This window comes from Vidua macroura, chromosome 1 (assembly GCF_024509145.1).
Source record: "Vidua macroura isolate BioBank_ID:100142 chromosome 1, ASM2450914v1, whole genome shotgun sequence".
Taxonomy (NCBI): domain Eukaryota; kingdom Metazoa; phylum Chordata; class Aves; order Passeriformes; family Viduidae; genus Vidua; species Vidua macroura.
The window spans coordinates 107,279,805-107,297,412 of record NC_071571.1 but is presented as its reverse complement, the minus strand read 5'-3'; the positions used below and the strand labels follow the sequence as shown (position 1 = coordinate 107,297,412).

The 17,608-nt window shown below is 40.5% G+C and overlaps 1 protein-coding gene and 1 long non-coding RNA gene across 4 annotated transcripts in view; one reads left to right on the top strand and one right to left on the bottom strand.

Annotated features, from left to right (window-relative positions):
* The window catches only part of RBBP8 (RB binding protein 8, endonuclease), a 40,031-nt gene extending 31,811 nt beyond the window's left edge, over positions 1-8,220 (bottom strand). Inside the window, exons 1-2 of one of the 3 annotated variants that reach the window (XM_053986124.1) lie at positions 8,155-8,220; positions 6,488-6,537 (exon numbers count right to left, since the gene is read on the bottom strand). The gene's annotated coding sequence lies outside the window, so the exon portion shown is untranslated. Of the gene's footprint in view, positions 1-1,838; positions 2,059-2,158; positions 2,251-6,487; positions 6,538-8,154 lie in introns of those variants that run through there. The other 2 variants (XM_053986134.1, XM_053986116.1) reach the window with 2 other exon arrangements.
* LOC128812028 (uncharacterized) lies at positions 2,849-4,575 on the top strand. The gene is made up of 2 exons (XR_008438576.1): positions 2,849-3,115; positions 3,863-4,575. It is a non-coding gene; the product is annotated as an uncharacterized LOC128812028 (long non-coding RNA).
* Positions 8,221-17,608: the final 9,388 nt, after the last annotated feature.

Here is a 17,608-nt window from a genome sequence, read left to right as displayed (position 1 = left end):
TTCAATTCTAATGGACAATACTGGTGTCCAATACTGAAATACTCCTGTAATCTCTGTCCTTCAGTTCCCTCTGTGTGAAAATGGACATTCTAAGTTTTCCCCATTTTTATGCAATTTTAAACAAACACTTCTGAACAGGGACTGTTCATTACCAGGTGGACATACCTATCTCCATGACCTTGTAATATAAAATGCAGTAAGGAAAAAAAAAAGCTAGGTATTTTGTACTATTCCTAAATTAGCAACTTGAGCAAGCAAATCACCATGCCTATAGTGCCAAACGGAAGGAACAATTTGCTCTCAATTTTTTGAGGTATAAGTTATAGTTCAGATGATACAAGGTCTGTGATTAGTCAAGAACCTGCATTTCCTATCTTGAAAGCCTTCAAACAACTTTGAGTATATGAATGCAGTTACTGGTTTAGCTGGTCCCCCAGATTCACCACAATAAAATGTTCAGTCCAGTGGTCAGTAACCAAGTGTAGGGCCTGGAGGCTTTAGTTCCACTCTCCTGTCTCATCTCTCTGTGCACGGTTTTAAATCACCTTTTTTCAGACTGGATGTCTTACAATGGAATAAAAATAATGGATCAAAACATTATTCTCAACAGAAACCCTTGAACTGTATGTTTCCTGTAGTATAAGGATATTTAAATGTTACAATAATGCAGCCAGCAGCTCCACATTTGCTTTAACCTGCTCTGTCCATAGCAAATTCAGGATATGGCTTCATGTTAGCAAATGTTCAGAGAAATCCTTAATAAAAAATAAAATTACCGTTTGAAATTAGCAATGCCTACACGTTTTCAACATCAGCTGAACGGTGATTTGCTTGCATCTTTGCAGCTGAAATGTTCCACTTTGTGTGCAGCCACATTAAGCCATCTTACAACGCTTCTTTGTGGAACCAATTGCTTAGTGACATTAGGAATGGCATTTAACCTTCAACAGATGTTTCAGGATCAAGCTTTTTCTCTATCAAGCACTAGGGCAGTGAAAACCACACGCTTGCTTTCACTTACTGTTTGAGATTTAAGTATGTCAGATGACTCATTTCCATGAAAAAGTCACCTGACTCTAGACAGTGAATGGTGTCCATAGTGTTTTGGATTTTTTTTTCCCCAAGATGACTGTAAGAAAAAAAAAATGCACAAAACCCGCTCAGAGTTTCTGCAAATTATTCGGACATCAACCGACTACAAATAAGAAAAAAAGAGCAAGGCATTTTCCCAAGCTTCAAGATCCCAAAATGATACATTGCTTCCTACAGGTGTTCAACCTCTCTTAAAACACAGGGCTCGCAAGAAGCGTTCAAGTCGAGCCTTTGACAGGCCTGGGCAGCTGCACAAGTGTAAAAGTGATGGCTTAGTCTCCAGCCCTAAGAAAATGCTTTCCAGTCCTTAGGGGGGAAAAACACCAGAGCTGGATGTACGGACACTTGCGGGCAGGGATAGTACTGGAAGCTGCTTGGGGGTGGAAGCACAGTGCCAGCCCCTCTCCCGGATGTCCTACTTTGCTGCTATCCTGCCGACTGCCGCTTTCATAGAACCACCTAAAAGCGTCCATTTCCCTCTTCTTCCACAAACCAACTCCCTCCGGCACCGTCAGGCTTTCCACGGCTTCATCGGTGATTGCCTGCAGGAATCCATCAGCACCGATAAACGCGCCGAGGCTGCTTATCGGTGTTGATACCTTTCCGCCGGGGGAACACCGCCCCTCCGGGATTCTGGGGAGCACACGGCGCCTTGATCCCCACCGGCTGCTCCTACAAACTCAACTTCCCGGCGGTGAACTTTGTTCTCCTTCCCCTCTTGCACGAACACCGCACAGAAAACTCACTCGATAGACACGCCGGGATGCTCTGAGAAATCCTGCCATGACCAACACCTGGGAGCTTCCCGCCAGGCTTGGGTCACACCCCGCAGCCGGGACGCCAGAGGAGCGATATGGCATATCCCACACGCCGCTTCTCCCGAGCGGCGGGAGCGTCCCAGACGGAGAGAACGGGGCTCCCTCGGGCAAGCGGGGCAGTGCCTGAGGAGCGCCCGGCGGGGACGCGGGGCCGCAGGGGCCGCGGCGGGCCCGTCCCCGGGGCGGAGCGGGGGCGGCGCGCTCGCGGTCCCTCCCCGGCGGAGGATGAGGAGAGCGCGCGCCGTTACCTGGTTGGCTCCCGGCGGCTCCGCGCGCCAGCGGCGGGAAAAAAGGAAAAGCCGCAGCGAGCGCCTTGCCTGCCCAGGGAGGCGGGGCCGCGGGCCGCTCTCGCGAGGCGTCCGCGCTGCTCTCGCGAGAGAGGGGAACGTGAGGGCCTGAGTGCCCCGACCCGGGCGGTCGCCAGGGGTTCGGGTGGCAGGGGTGACGGAGCCACAGGGTCACAGGATGAGCTGGGTTGGAAAAGACCGCTGAGATCGTCGAGTCCAGCCTTTGACCGCACATCTCCGTGTCAACTAGACCACGGCACTAAGTGCAACGTCCAGTCTTTCCTCAGCCCCGCCAGCGAGGGTGACTCTACCACTTCTCTGGGCAGACCATTCCAATGTCTAATCAACCTTTCTGTGGAGAAACTCTTTCTAACGTCCAACCTAAGCCTCCTCTGGAGCAACTTGGGGCCATTTCTTTTTGTCCTGTCACTTGTTGCCTGTGAGAAAAGGCTGACCCCCACTTGGTTGCACCTTCCTTCCTGGTGGTTGTAGAGAGCGATAAGGTCTCATCTGAGCCTCCTCCAGGCTAAACAGCCCCAGCTCCCTCAGCAGCTCCTCATGGCACCTGTGCTCCAGACCCTTTACCAGCTTTGCTGCCCTTCTCTGGACACTCCCCAGCACCTCTGTGTCCTTCCTGAATTGAGGGGCCTCACCAGTGCCAAGTACAGGATCGTGCTGACCACACTATTTCTGACACGGGCCAGGATGCCATCGGCCTTCTTGGCTGCCTGACCACACTGCTGGCTCACGTTTGTTCATCGATGTCACCAGGTGTTGTCTCAGCCCTCTCCTCCTCTGGCCCAGTACTTGGGGCTTCCACAGAGAGCTGCCAGAGGAAAGCCAAGGGGACAAGCCAGGCTGTGGCTGGTGCCACAGTTTGGTGTCACAGCAGGCACAGAATACTCTGGAAAAGCAAAGGTGTGTGCGGGAGCCTACATTGAAACAAATGCTGCCTCAGCCTTCCTGAAAGAAGTTCTTGCTGGTTTAGATGTAAAGAGGATCATCAGGGTGTACAACTGTGCCAGAAATGGCCTTGCATTTAAGGCTATGGTGTTAAATCTATCTGTGCCCCGGGATTTGTAATCTGGTTGGTGGGGTTTACACACAGAAGTATGTGGGGGGCCTTCCCTCCACTCTCTTGATCTTAACAGTTTCCATGGCTCATCATTTTACTGTACAACACAGCAGCTTAGGCATATTTTTGTGTTTTATGTGAGTATGGAAACCAGTAGGCACATATAATTAGTACAATATAAGGCTGCTGAACTTTTTTGTTACTTCTCAAGGTTATTTTTTTTCCCCAAATTGCAGATCAATGTTCTGTCATTCATTGGGACCAGCCCTACTGTCTGCAATGAGATAAACACCTTGATTTTAGGTAGTTCTTAGTGATGAAATAGAAACAAAGCACATTTTTTTTCACTATTACTAGTCTGCCTTCACATGATTGCACTGGACCATTTTGATGTGTATAGGAACTCTTGTAGAAACATCTTGGTGGCATGAGTAAAAGACATAATAGTAATCAGTTTGGAAGGGACAGTGCTGCAAACATATGCTTTCTAGATTGTTAATAACAGTATTTAAAAAGTTAAGTGTTCAGGCATTTCATAATTGTTAGTAGCTGTTCCATCTAATTCTTTTTACATTACTCAAATCACTCAGGTCTCAAGAAAACATCATAAATGAGGAGCTACAGCATAAATAAAACTGGATCTGAAATACTATTTCAACATTTTTGAGGTATTTTGAAGTACTGTCAGACAGGAGATGACACATGATTCAAGCTTCAAATCTGTTGTTCCCCATTGTTGAGAATATTCTTGGTTTCCCATCAAGTACGTACCATGAATTCTGAAGTATTTTGATAAAATCTTGTACTTTCCTGCTCATTCCTCATCATTGTTTAACCACTTATTTTTTGACTTAAATAAAATGAACATGTTGTTCAGGAGCTCAGCAGCAGATTACTTATTGTAAGATCAAATTGTAAGTTTGATCCATTATCAAATCAGTAGACATACGGTGGAACTAAAATTAGCTATGTGTTTTGGAAGAAGCTGTCATGTCATAATAGGTTGTGATAGACACTCCAGACTTTCTAAATAATGCTTGTCGGCAGCTTTTCATTCTACTTTTGAAACTGCTGTGACCTAAAAGTTTGTGATGTAGGCAAGCAATCATTTCCTCATGTTAAGAGAAGCAGTTGTCTTAAATCTACGCACAGATCTGATAAGTAGCAATAAAATAGTCCTCTTGCTGATTGATCAGATATTTTACCATAAACTGTACCTATCTTACTATTTATAGGAAGCACTCTGGCAAATAATTATGTCATCCCTTTTATTTCCCAATAAACGCTGAGCTGTTTGTTTTCATATTCTCTCGTGTTGATCTTTACAGCAATATAAATCCACTGTCTTCTACAGTGTTATCCTTATCTACTCCACAGTAAGTGAAAACGGATTAACGTTAACGGTTGAACTTTACTTTTATCTCCCTTCCAGATTTATTTGATTTTATGTACTCTGTAATCACATAGTTGGCCACTGAATAGATTCCTGGCTCATTGAATGTGCTAGAAAACTACTGGAGAGTCTGATATTCCACATTCACACACTGGGTGTCTTAAGATGACTAGTCTAACTGGAACTGCATCTCATTCACCTCGTAAGAGTAAACACACACACCTAGACAATAAAACTGTGGGAAAAATGCTTCACCGTTGCTGCGCTTGAACAGATATGAAACTTCCTGTGGTGTCATGGCTCGTGTCCAGATTTCAGAATAACCCTTACTGTGGCACATTGAACTAGGTGACAGAACATGTATCCATGAGCAATTCTGCAAAAAGGGAATCATATTTTGTCCTAGCCCATTTTAGACCTGGATGGTCTCGACTGTTTAATCCTATGGTAGTAGGGGGAACTGTCAATTTTCAGTTACAGTTTAGTGGCAATGCCTTTCTTCTTGATGACTGGACTATTTACCAGCAAATGGACTAATAACTGAAGTTCTATTTTAAGAGCACTGCAATGTTGCAGCACAGATAAAATTAAAAATAGTCTGTAATTCATACACCTCCCCTCCCTTTTTGAGGGGAAGTATAGAGGCTGCATCAGTGTTTCTACTCAGGTAGCAGCAGATGACCTAGCAACTGCATATGCATACAGAGTAGAGCTAAAAGATATTAGCAGAAAGTTTACTTTTATTTTGTTTCTATTACTTTAAATTTAGATGTAAAGATTAAAACCAGATTTGAATTACAATAGGAAGTCCAATTTAAATATTTTATTTGCTTTGTGCACAAAGGTAACTATTTCATTCTTCACACATATATATATATGTGTGTGTGTGTGTTTGTCTGTGTGTATGTATATAAAATAAAATAGTGAGGTCCTTATGTATTTGCATCAGATTTAATAAATCACACGTGACTAGTGTGTTCACAACCTCCTTGACTTGCAGATCTGCAGCTGCAGGATAAATATATTGTTTAACTCTCTAGTCATGTTCATTTAATGTACTTTATGTTGCAATTGCCAATAAGGACATCAAAGGAGCCCAGCTTCAGATGCAGCAAATAAGAGTATGTGGCACAGTTCAGCTGCTACCTAAATGGGATTTGAATTGGAAGTGTAGGAACTGGAAGTGCTCTGAGTAGTGTGATTTCTTACAGATGGGAGGGCACATAGACAACAGATACCACCCCTGCTGTCTGGCACAGGTGGTTGCTTTCTCTGGAAAAATAGGGAGGAGCCACTCCATCACCCCACTCGTTGAATTTGATTCTTCTCAAGCTGCTTGTGTAGCCATGGTTGAAACTGAGCCAAGATCAAATTCCCCAATGCCAGGAATACTGTTCATTTTAAGGAGCCCTCTTCTTTGAAGTGCTTTCACTGCCCCTCATCTATAGTTAGAAACTGCCAAGGCTTACTCAACTCAGACTCTCAGGTCTCTTAGGAAGACTTGATGGATGGGGGGAAAAAAAAAAGGCAATATGAGGGATGCTATTGCAGGACCCCAGTGCAGTGTTCCTGGTCTTCAGACTCTAAGCAGCAGCACCTATTTGTGTTAGCTGCATGCGGAAATGTTTTGCTCATACTGATATTTCTCAGGGTAACATGACCAGTTTGAGTAGTTATGCATATTTATCTCAACTTTGGAAGGCTGAAGTAAAAAGTTAACAGATCTGTGAAAAAAATCATGCCACCTATCTTTTACTGTAGTGAACAACATGAATTCAGGGACAGAAAAGAAGCAACATATAGGAAGTTATATTTTACTTACCATTTGGGAAAAAGAAATCCCCAAACAATAGCCCCTGTGCTTCCAGCCCCCTAAAAAAAAAAAAAAAAAAAGGCAGCTGAGGAAAACCCAGTAAAACAGAACACATAAACTGGAGAGGAGATGGCAAGCAGCATTTTGAAAAAGTGATTTATTTAATTTGAATTTTAAATCTATTCAATATGTTCTGTGTTAAAATCCTATAGCTTTAGGAATCAACACTCTCTTGTAGCATTTTAGAGGCTCTACACAGAGTTCTTGTGCAAACTATACAGTTCAGTCAGCTGTAATTTTTCTTTGGAGAATGGTTTATCCCTTAGCAAGTCTTCGTTACGTATTTGATAACAGAATCAACTGAGAATATAAGAAAATTGAACATTTTTTCCTGATGAATATTATCAGCCTCTGTGAGACTACAAAATTTTCCTATGTTCTTTTCTGTTTATCCACACTTTAAAGAAAAAATTTTACACACACCTACAGTGCTGCTAATAAGAAAGTGATTTCAATTAATTGATTTTTTAAGAGGCTCAGGAGGCCTTTTTCTTGACACTCTACAAAAGAATAATATTAATTTTAGCATCAGCCTGGAAATAGCTGGCAGTAAACATAATTGAAGATTCCTGTTGTGTGACTACCATAAAATCTAACATAATCCAGTATAGATATTTTGTATCTAGTGGTTTGTATCCACTAATTATGATATGGGTTTTTTTCCCATTGCAAAAGAGAATGGTAATTGTTTTGCTTAAAGTTAGACAAAATCAAGAATTCCTGGGAGACGGAAGTAGCTATGTGAGGGTTTTTAAAAATGTAGCTACACAGATGTTGAGAAGAGTCACATTTACTTAAGTTAAAGAGTTATTTTGTCCTAACAGGCATGACAAAACCTGTCTTCATTCCTTTCTATTCAGCTCAGCCAGTAGTCCTGTGCTCCAGTAGTTAATCAGTTACCAGATTCCACAGCTTTTGTTTTCACACTGTTTAATTTTTCTTATTTGACACAGAACCTGTGAATGGATTCAGCTGCAGATACAGGTACAACTTTTAGGTCAGCCTACTCTTTATGACTAGCACTGCTTTTTATTGCCATTACCACCACCGTTACTCATTCTAAACAGGCAAATTTCTAAGAAGTATGTAGAAGGAGAGCAGTAAGAATGACAAGTAAGTTTCCTATCTTACCATGAAATAGGTAAATCTAGGCTTAAGTAGCTCACTTTATAAAATTTAACTATTAAAAAAGTTAGTCTGGCAAGAATTAGTAACCACACATCTTACTGTAATGGCACTATGCCTTATCACAACACTGCTGTTATGTGACAGGGATTATTAAAACGCTGTATAAAAGAGAAGCAATATAAGCAATACTTAAATGAACTGCTCAAAATACCAAGTCATTGGCTGTGGAGTTTCTATCTCTCTCTGCTGTTCTAGGTTCATTGAACTGTCTCTGCAGTAAATACTCTGCAGACAGAGCAGATGATGTTGAGCTGCACACCAAAGGCTCAAACAGCTGCAATTACCAAAATCCTGTCAACAAGTGCTGTAGAGACTGGCAGTACTCAGACACATTAAGGAGATAGCCACTATACCACTTCAAGCATCAGAGAAATTTTTTGCTTAAGGTTATCTTAAATTAATTTTAAAGAAAGATTTTCAAAACTCACCCTTCTGTTTGAATTGTGAAAAGTTCTGTTCTTGGTCGGGGTGATAAATATTTACTATTGACTTCCCCTCCAGCTATAAACCTCAAGTGTAAGTGAGATGAGGAAGCCACTGTGGACCACACTAGAGAATGCCGAGAGGAGATCTGCTGCACCTAAGATATATACAATGTGCAATGGATAACCTAATATGCCTTTCATTTAACTGGCTGGGCAGGTTTCTGCATTCTGGAGAGCATGGAATCATACCAGAATTTGTTGGCATAACAGGCCCGTCAGACCGGTTCCCGGGGCACCCAGGAACCTGCCCAACCAGTCTGCATCAAAGGCCGGCCCAACATGCTGCAGCTCAGCTCTGCTGGGGAGGCTTCTACGCTGCGAATTATTCACGCCTCTGTCAACTCCCAACATACAGCTCTGAGAGAATGATGTAGCCTCCAGCAAAATAATTTACTGAGGGGTGGGGGAGTGATACATCCTTGTTAAGTGTAGCAAGATCTTATTGTTATAAATTTTGTTTCATTTTATGTGCAGATGAACTGGGCTAGAGGTCTGCCCAGCTTAAGTGCAAAGAGAAACAGAAGAAAATGCCCTTTTTTATAACACTAACAGTACGTACTTATTATAATCTAACACCAAATCTTTAGTGTGACCAGCTAAAACCCTCCAAAATTGTGCACTAATTCAGATTTATTTCCACTGCAAAGTATATTTACTGTGTGCATAGGATTCAGTATATCTTTGTTACTACATGAGAAACAGCATACTGGGAGCTTGCACGTGGAATATCTACCTTGTGACTTTGGTGGAGCCCTAGGTCTGTGCAAGCTGAGCCTGAATTACTATACAGCCTATTTCAAGGTGAAACAGGTCAGAGAACATGGCACACACGGGCCATGCTTCCATAACTGCAAAGAATACAGCAGTTGCCCTGCTACAATAGCGCATGGGCTGCAATGGCAGCTGTGCTGCTTTTTATTCATGGCTGTGGGGCAAGAATACTTGCACAGTAGTCCTGCATATTGCATAGTTATTCAGGATGTAGGTAGAGATCAGCATATGCCCCAACAGAAGCCTGCATCTCTGTAAGCTTAGTACTCTTTTTTAAATTATTATTCAATTACAAATATAGGCCATAATTTTCAGATCTCCTGCTGTGATTGTCAGAGATGTTGAGTAAAATCAGTAAGAGCTGTAATTAACACTTCTGGAAATGTAATAATGGGTACATATACAATCAGTTTGCTAAATGTGTATTTCTTTTTTGTTTAGGCACCTAAAATTTAAACTTGGGCTTGAAAAGGTTTGCTGTATTGAATGTTGTCAAAGGCTGTTAGTAACTGTAGAAAGCTGTGTTTGTTCATAAAATGATCCCATAGTGATATTTATCATTTTTTAGATAATCTTTTCTTACTTACCAATTTTAATAATAGTTACTAGACAACCTGTGATCAGAATGGGAAGTTACCACCAAATTCAAACAGTGCTGTGTAGCATAGGCAGTGTTTTCACCATTGACCTGAATGTGAAAGACAAGCTGATATTTGAATATATTCAGATGATTTTACTACAGGAAAGTAACCCTTCCTATAAAATTGCATCTTAGGCCTTGAAAGGAAGGCTCTTTTCTGAAAAAGACAGCTAACTGAGCTGAAATGCCAGATGAATGCTGTTTGTGCTTGCAGTTTCACCACCTTAGGCTATGATTGCATACAGCTAAGCAGGGCTGGGCTGGGTCAGTACTTGGATAAGGGATTTACAGAGAGTCCGCTGCAGGAAGTGGTTTTGGTGATTCAGGAGGCTGTACTGAATAATTGGGCATCACTGCCAAATGTGATGGAGACATCGGGTTCTGGGTATGCCCCAGTCTTGGTGCCATATTAAATGGAAGTTTTTAAAGACTCCAAAGCCCTTTCCACAAGCACTCAATCTTGAACTGTAAATCCCTATCCAATGTGAATGTACTGTTGTGTGCCTACGGTACACAAATTCCGTTGTGGAATTTGGTTTCATGAGTGTCGCATAATTGGATAAACTTTGTAACTGATTAACACAAACAAATTATCACCCAAAATAGCTGTAAAAATGTGCAATGTGGCAAAGGTTCTACTCGTATTTAGACTTAAGGAGGGCTGGTGTGCTTGCTTCAAAGCTGGTCTACTTCCAACTATGTCAGCTGGTCTTATAAAAGATGTCTGAAATGTTGCTTTCTGCATCCTGAGTCATCATTAAACTTGGAGTCTTATAGTGAACCTCATGGTGGGTCTTTAAAGGCATTGTACTTGCCACTGAACTCTTTACTGGACTCTGAAAAGACTAGGGATAAAAGGGATGTTTACTACCTCTTTCTTTGACTTAAGAGCTTAAAGGAGCTTGTTCTTTCCAGACTCTTGTTCCCCTCAAACAAAACCCATCATGTACACAGCTTAGAGATTCAGCAGGGGCTTTTCCTTAGGGCTTCTTATACAGAGTTGCTGTCAGGATTGAGATTTTAAGTTAAGCATTTATATTCATTTCCACAAGTTACAGAGCTTTAATTTTTCATGAGTAAAAGGCAAAAGTATAAGACAAAGATGATATCAATACATATTTTGACATCAGTTGACTCTTGTTCTCAGCCTCATAACTCATAGCAGTTCTAAGTGTAGACTTACCACAGACATAAATATTGTATCAGGCTTCCTCGGAATTGTCTGTGAGAGAGATCTTTTTTCCTCCTGAAGAAGGCAGTATAATTATCTGAAGGATCCATTTCTCTCTTATTTCAAATATAATTTGCATTAAATAGATTTCACAGATGAATTCTCTTCAAAATCAAACCTATTGTTACATGCTTTTCCAGTGGAGAATAAAGTATACGTTGTTTGTCATTTCTAGCTTCCATCAAGAAAAGTCTTGTAATGCTTATCTGTGAACTCTACCAATTTATACAGTGATCACATAAAATTTTCTTCAGGAGAGGAGTCTCAGAGAGGTGCAATTCTGAAAAGTAAGACAATATAAATGGTGCAGGCTTCAACTTGTTCTTATAGTGAAGGTATGCACAAACATTCATGTCTACAAGTATTCATTACAGAGAGTTTACAACATACCTCCCTGTAGCTATCAAGAGCTGTTCAGTACATTCACAAGCAAATTCAGATAACACACATGCCCCCACCTCCTATCACAGTTAGATAATATTTCTTTCCTCTTGACTAGTTGTGTAGCAGTTTAAAGGCAGGAGACATTTGGTTCATAAAGGGCATAATGAGAGGTTGGCCAAGTCCAGCCTTGGAAAAGGAAGAGAGGTAGCAGCAGTTAATTTCTGACCTAGAGGCTAACTAGAGAAAAATGCCTTCAAGTGAGCCAAGGGATGCAACCTAAAGCATTTTTGATGCTTTCCTGAGCAAAAACAGGTTTAGAACTTGTTGCAACTAATTTGTTGATGACAACAGTTTCTCCTTTACCATGTCTGAGACAGCAGGATATAAGAAATGAATTACAAGAGAACTATAATTATTCTCACTATGAAAGTAAGCCTGATACAAAATCTTGCCATTTTTCTCTGAGAGGAAAAAACCTTGAGATGTTATTATTTTTTGTTGTCTTACAGACATTTAGGACTGCTTTTCCTTTTTCTTCATGGAGATTAATCATTACAGAAGAGTGAGTATTTGCTGTAAAGAGAGTTATAAAGCAGGAACCAGAAGAGGCATTGCTGTCATTGTTTGGGTGTCTGAATGATAAATACTTTTTTGTTATTTGTTTTCTTTTTCACATGATACTGTATTAAAGAACAGCCTTTCTATATGAAGACATGGAAGCACGGGATATCATGGACCTCACATATATCTTTTCACATGCTGAAATTGGATATTTTATTTTTCTGTTTTGTCATCTAGGCCTTCAGTTATTTTAAATATGAGAACTACTTTCCCATCCCTTAATCTGTACTTATGGTATCCTCTGTAATCCTTGGTCAAAGACCTTAGAAAATCCAAGTAGGTTATCTGCTACTCATTTGTCTGCTGCTTTACTAATACACCAGATAGTTTTATTAAGAAGCTACAGTTTTCTATTGTAGGAGTCTTGCTGAAATATTCTTAGCACATTAGATCTCTCTTTGTGTCTTATATGCAAAATGAAAAAATAGTTCAAATCGAGCTATTACTGCAGAAAGACTCACAAAAATTTTCAATAGGTCTGTGTTTTAAAAAAGGATATGCTATTTGGTGCTTTCTGGTTCATTGAGTGAGAAAATGTGTTTTTGTTTTGAAACATAATGCTTGTGAGACAATATCTTTTGTCAGAAACTTAAAATGCCACATTGATATTAAGCATCTTCAGAATTCAGAACATTGAGGGAAACCCAACCACTCTTACATTCTGTTACTTCATTCAGCAGTCCTGTTGCAGAATTTTTTCTTCCAATACCTAAAGCTTTGTTGGTCTCTCCTGGTTCTTGTACTTAGAAACAGCAAGAGGAAGAGGGTACTAGGAAAACACTAGATGAATGTAAATGTATGTTCCAACTTTTCAAAAATAAAGCTTTTGAATTTTGCAATAATGTCTTTCACAGAAAATTCCAAGCTTCTAAAGTTAGAAGGAGCTTTGCTAATGACCTTACTGAAGCCAGATTTTTAATCCTCTTTCGTTATCTTTCTTGTATGATAAAATAATTTTGAAAAAATTACTGTTCCAGTGTATGTTTTCTGGCTTGAGCTGTTAAGGGAGCTACTCACTTTTTGAAGCAAAGGGGAAATATAAACTTAGGCAGCCATTTCTCTGTGGTGCTAGTCCATACACAGTATACAGAACCATGCTTTACTGTGACTCAAGATTCCCATCCTGGCCATACATGATAAAAACGGAAAATCAAGACAGACCCATCAAGCCTCCACCTTTGACCTTCAGCCTGTGACTTAAACCATAAGTATGCTTGTATCAGTTCAGCACATCACCCAGCAGATAGCTCTACAGCCTCTCTCTCACTTCTTCAACTTCTGTCATCTATGATCAGGTGTTTATATTCAGCAGCTACAACAGTCACACCGTTTAACCTGCTGTCAGCTCTCTTAGGACTTTAAAAGGGAAGAGTTCACACCAGTCTTGCAGCATTATTGAAACTGCATGAACAGAGCATCTTGTTTTTATGCCTCATTCAGTATCTTTTCTTTATCCTGATTCATATTAGCTACCTCTGGGAAATCCCAGGAGGAGATATCTTGTGGCAGAAGGAGGGGAAGAGCAATGGGGAGGGTGTGGCAGTGCCTTTCCCCAGCACAGGTCTCTGCAGAGCTTCTGTCCACCTTCCTTTGAGACACACATCTGAAGCTCTGACATTCACAAGTGGCAAAAAGGCTGTCACTCACCTTCTTGATTTATCCAGAAACCAACTTTGCCATTGTCTCCAAAATATTGCAATGAAAATGCTTTCTTGGTGGAGGGTATCAGTGAAACAGTCCAGTTTAAAAATTTTATACTTAAACAAAAGGAATTTTTAAACCATTAAATAAATATAATAGCGCAGTCCAGCAAATTCTGTATCAGGATAGCTGAAGTATCAAATCTTGGCAGGGCAGACAGAAGTGGTGGGCTCACAGTATTACTTTTTAAAGAAAAAAAATTTCAAAAAAATTTAATGAGGAAACTGTATGATGAACTGATAGCTACAGTATGAGCACATTACTGGACTAAGTCTAGAAATTATACTATACATTTTCCTCATTTCCACCTGCTTTATCACTAAAGAGGTGGGATCAACTGAAAAAAAACCACAAAAAAACAAACTCAGAAAAGGTAAAGGTGATTTAACCTTTTGTATGAAAGTTATTTTCCTCCCTCAGGAAAACTGCATGGCTAAAACATAAACTCTTCACCTGCACAGGAAAGATATGAACTTTGAAGTGATTCTTTGTTACATGATGCCAGTCAAATTTCATTTTCCACTGTGTTTACTGTGCTGAGCATAACACCACTACTTTTTCAATGCCCTAGTGATCAAAAAAAAAGCAGTACAATGCAGACACAATGTAAGTATTGTTGTTTCCGTAAGTACTAATGAGCTTCTGAAAATTCCAAGGGAAGTGGTAACTTGCCTTAAGGAAAGTGTATTTTTTTCTGGTGCTTCCATAAGCTTCTGGCAGAAGGCAGAATTGTCAGGACTGATGGCTCAGGTTGCCTTTATCTGGGTCTACACCTAAGGCAAGGTCAGCATCCAGCTGATAGCTAAGGACTGAGTCATGTTGTCTGAGAAAACAGATACTAAGGATTTTAGTGTAGAAGAGTTTTTTTGATGATTCACTTAAACTAGACCAAATTCATCTGCAGCCAATTACTTTGACTTCCATTCCAAATCAGCTAAGCTAAGACAGGAAGTCTGGTTTTGAAGGTGAACTTCAGTGATCAGACAACTTTTTGGATTTGCTCAGTGTAATCAGTTTAAAATTTCATCTTTCATCAGTGTGTCTGACATAGGCAGATTAGAGAGAAGTAAGCTAAGATGTGAATTTACAGCACTCTGTCTACCTTGCCCTAGTCCCTTCTGAACAAATTCTTGTAGGAAGTGTCAATGTATCCTACTATCAAAGTGGACTAACTAGTGAATTCTGATGGTGTTCCCTAGTCCTTTTGGCAGTGGTTACCTTTTATAGCTGGGACTTAATCCACTGAAGCTTGCTCATATCCCACTCATGAGATTAATTTGTATTCCTCCAAGATAAGCAAAAAATGGGCAGCAAATTCAGTAAGGCTGACCTGGAGCATATCCTCTAAATTGGTGCTTATACAAGTAATGTGTCATTTAATTGGGTACTATGTAATTAAGTTGTCTAAAAGGAATTGTCCTAATCATCCTTTGTACAGGTTCTTGCACTATGGTCTTCTTTAGGAAATAAATGTTTTAACAGATGCTTTTTTGAAAGTAAAACAATTGGAATTTGATCTACAGTTTAAAAAAGTGACTTACTCATACAGTGTGGAGCCCTAGAGTGTTTCCATTTGCAAATCAGCAAGGTGTTTTTCTTATGTAAGCATCTAGAAATGCAAAATCAGAACACAGTGGTGAAACCCTTCTTTCCTGGGCACAACACCTAGAAAAATCACTCTGATGCACCCTCTAGAATTAACACAACTACATTTCTGTGGACTCCCACCCCATGCTCCCCAGTAAACTACTTCTAGTCAAAACTAACTGGGAAACAACTATCACACTCTCACCTGGCTCAAACACTAATTCTCCACCTCCCTTCTTAAAACTGGGCTGACTCATATGCAGTCAGGACCAGACAGTATGCTCTGTAAAATGGCAGCAACTAGGAACCTAAAAGAAAGCAAAGAATACTGACCAACAAATGTTTTTTTTAATTCAGTAAATGAAAATGTGTGAGCTAAATGGGAGAACACTTTTATCCACCCCAGCAATTTAAAGAATGTATGGAATAGTGAATAGTGTATTTGTACCTTTGATCATATGTTTTTATCCTGACACTCAGGTCTGTAGTTCATTACTTTCTGGCTTGTATTCAAGCAAATACAGGAATATAATTAATTCTAAGAACAAATATCAGGGACTCATATTTGAGTTATGCTTTAAAAGGCAGTGAAACAAAAGCATAAAGTGTCAAACCACATCTAAGGTATTGATTTAGGCTCTGCTACTGTTAAAGCAGGCTTCCGTGTTAGAAATTAAGCGATTGTTATTTCATAAGGAAGTGCATAAAATAATTTTTCATCCTGAAATGGGTGATCTCAGTGTAGGTGTGTGAGGAAATCATCCAGTTGTACTTTCTCCTTTCACTAATTTGCTGCTCTTTAGGTTTTGTGTTTTAGGACTCTTCAAAGACTTGTCTCTGTTTAGTCTGTGGGGGCATACAGAACCAAGGAATGAAACGCGTCCCCCTGTTTCATAAACTGGGCTGGCAAGGATTCTGCTGCCTGAATGCCTGTGCTGGAAGGGACATGTGCATTCCCTGTGCAGCCAGCTATCCAACTCCTCCTCAGTAAAAGGCCAACAAAATAGATGAGTGGGGACTATTTTGGGGTGAGAGCAGAGTGGAAGGAGGGGTGATTGCTCTTTGCAGGAGCCATCTGTTGCTTCTGCTTTCTTCACTGCAGCAGCAGGGGTTAAGCCCTCAATTCCTGAGTTTTGTCAGCACATGTGAGCGACATGTGAATTACGTTAACCTGTTCTGTCAAGGTCTCATCTTCCCTACATGTTGAGAATCCCAGGGACAGTCCAGTGTCAGCAATACTGTTTTCTAAGAATTCTGCACCCTTATATACTTACTTGTCAGATGATATCTTTATTGTTTTTCCAATCATGCTACTTGTATTTTAAACACAAAGCAGTACAAGGATTAATGGAATTGGAATGTGCAGACTGGAACATGGCCTGTTTGTTACAGGAAACCTGTGTCACGCGTTACTGACAATCTGACATAGGCTCGATTGTCTGCACTGCAGCGTAAAACGGGAAACTTAGCTTTGGGGAAGTAGAAACCATTTATCAATGGCTAATCTCCAGGTTGTTTTCTTAATGTCAGCGAGAAACAATAATTCAGTGACAGAGAGTTGTTTTTTTGTCATAGGTACTTTACCTGGGTCAGCAACAACATCAGTTTTTTTAGAAAATAATTTTTTCTTTTTTACATCTTTGCAGCTCTAAACCAGAGGAATAGCACACACACACACAAAAGAAATGTTCTGGTCTCAGCAAATTTCAAGGCACATGGGGTTGATTTCAACCAGTACTGGAACTGATTTAAAAACTGTTCACAGTTGCTTTGGTTCCCCACTCTTGCCTTATTTAAAGTTTCTAGATCATATTTTGCCCATTTCTGGCTGTATAAAAACCTGAAAGCTGAAGTGTGCCCTGGCCCTCTACCACCTTGTTGGCTTGAAAACAAAGCAGGGTCCAGCCCAGCCTCTGTCATTCAGATCAAAATATACTTTTCAAGATAAAAATAATTTTATTGGTAGGACAAAGGTCAAGTAATTGAATTGCCTTGCAAAGTTTCTTTTAAGGGACACCTGAATGACTGAAAATTCAAATAATATTCAGCTTCAGTAAAACTATAGGAGTTTCTGTCTGCCACAGGCATGACTTAAAGGTTAGACTGTGGGTGAGTAATATCAGGAGTAATCAAGGGTGGGAAGGCTGGACAGGGTGCTGAGTTTTGTTTTGCTTCAGGCTTATGACAGCCCTATTGCACTGGAGATTTGGCATACTTTTTTTTTTCCCCCAGCTGGCATAATGAAAGTCTACCTCTTCTTTTAGATGCATATGTGTGGTTGCAGGAATAGGGGAAACATACTGAAGATCCATGTGGGATCACAGTGCATACTCCAAAGCACTTGGCTGGTGACCTGCAGCCTGTACAGCAGCCCTGTGTGCTGTAGTTGTTAAGTCTTGTTGGAGAAGGCAGTAGCTGACAGCAGTTGTTGAGAATAAGAGAAGGAGGGCATGGGAACAGCA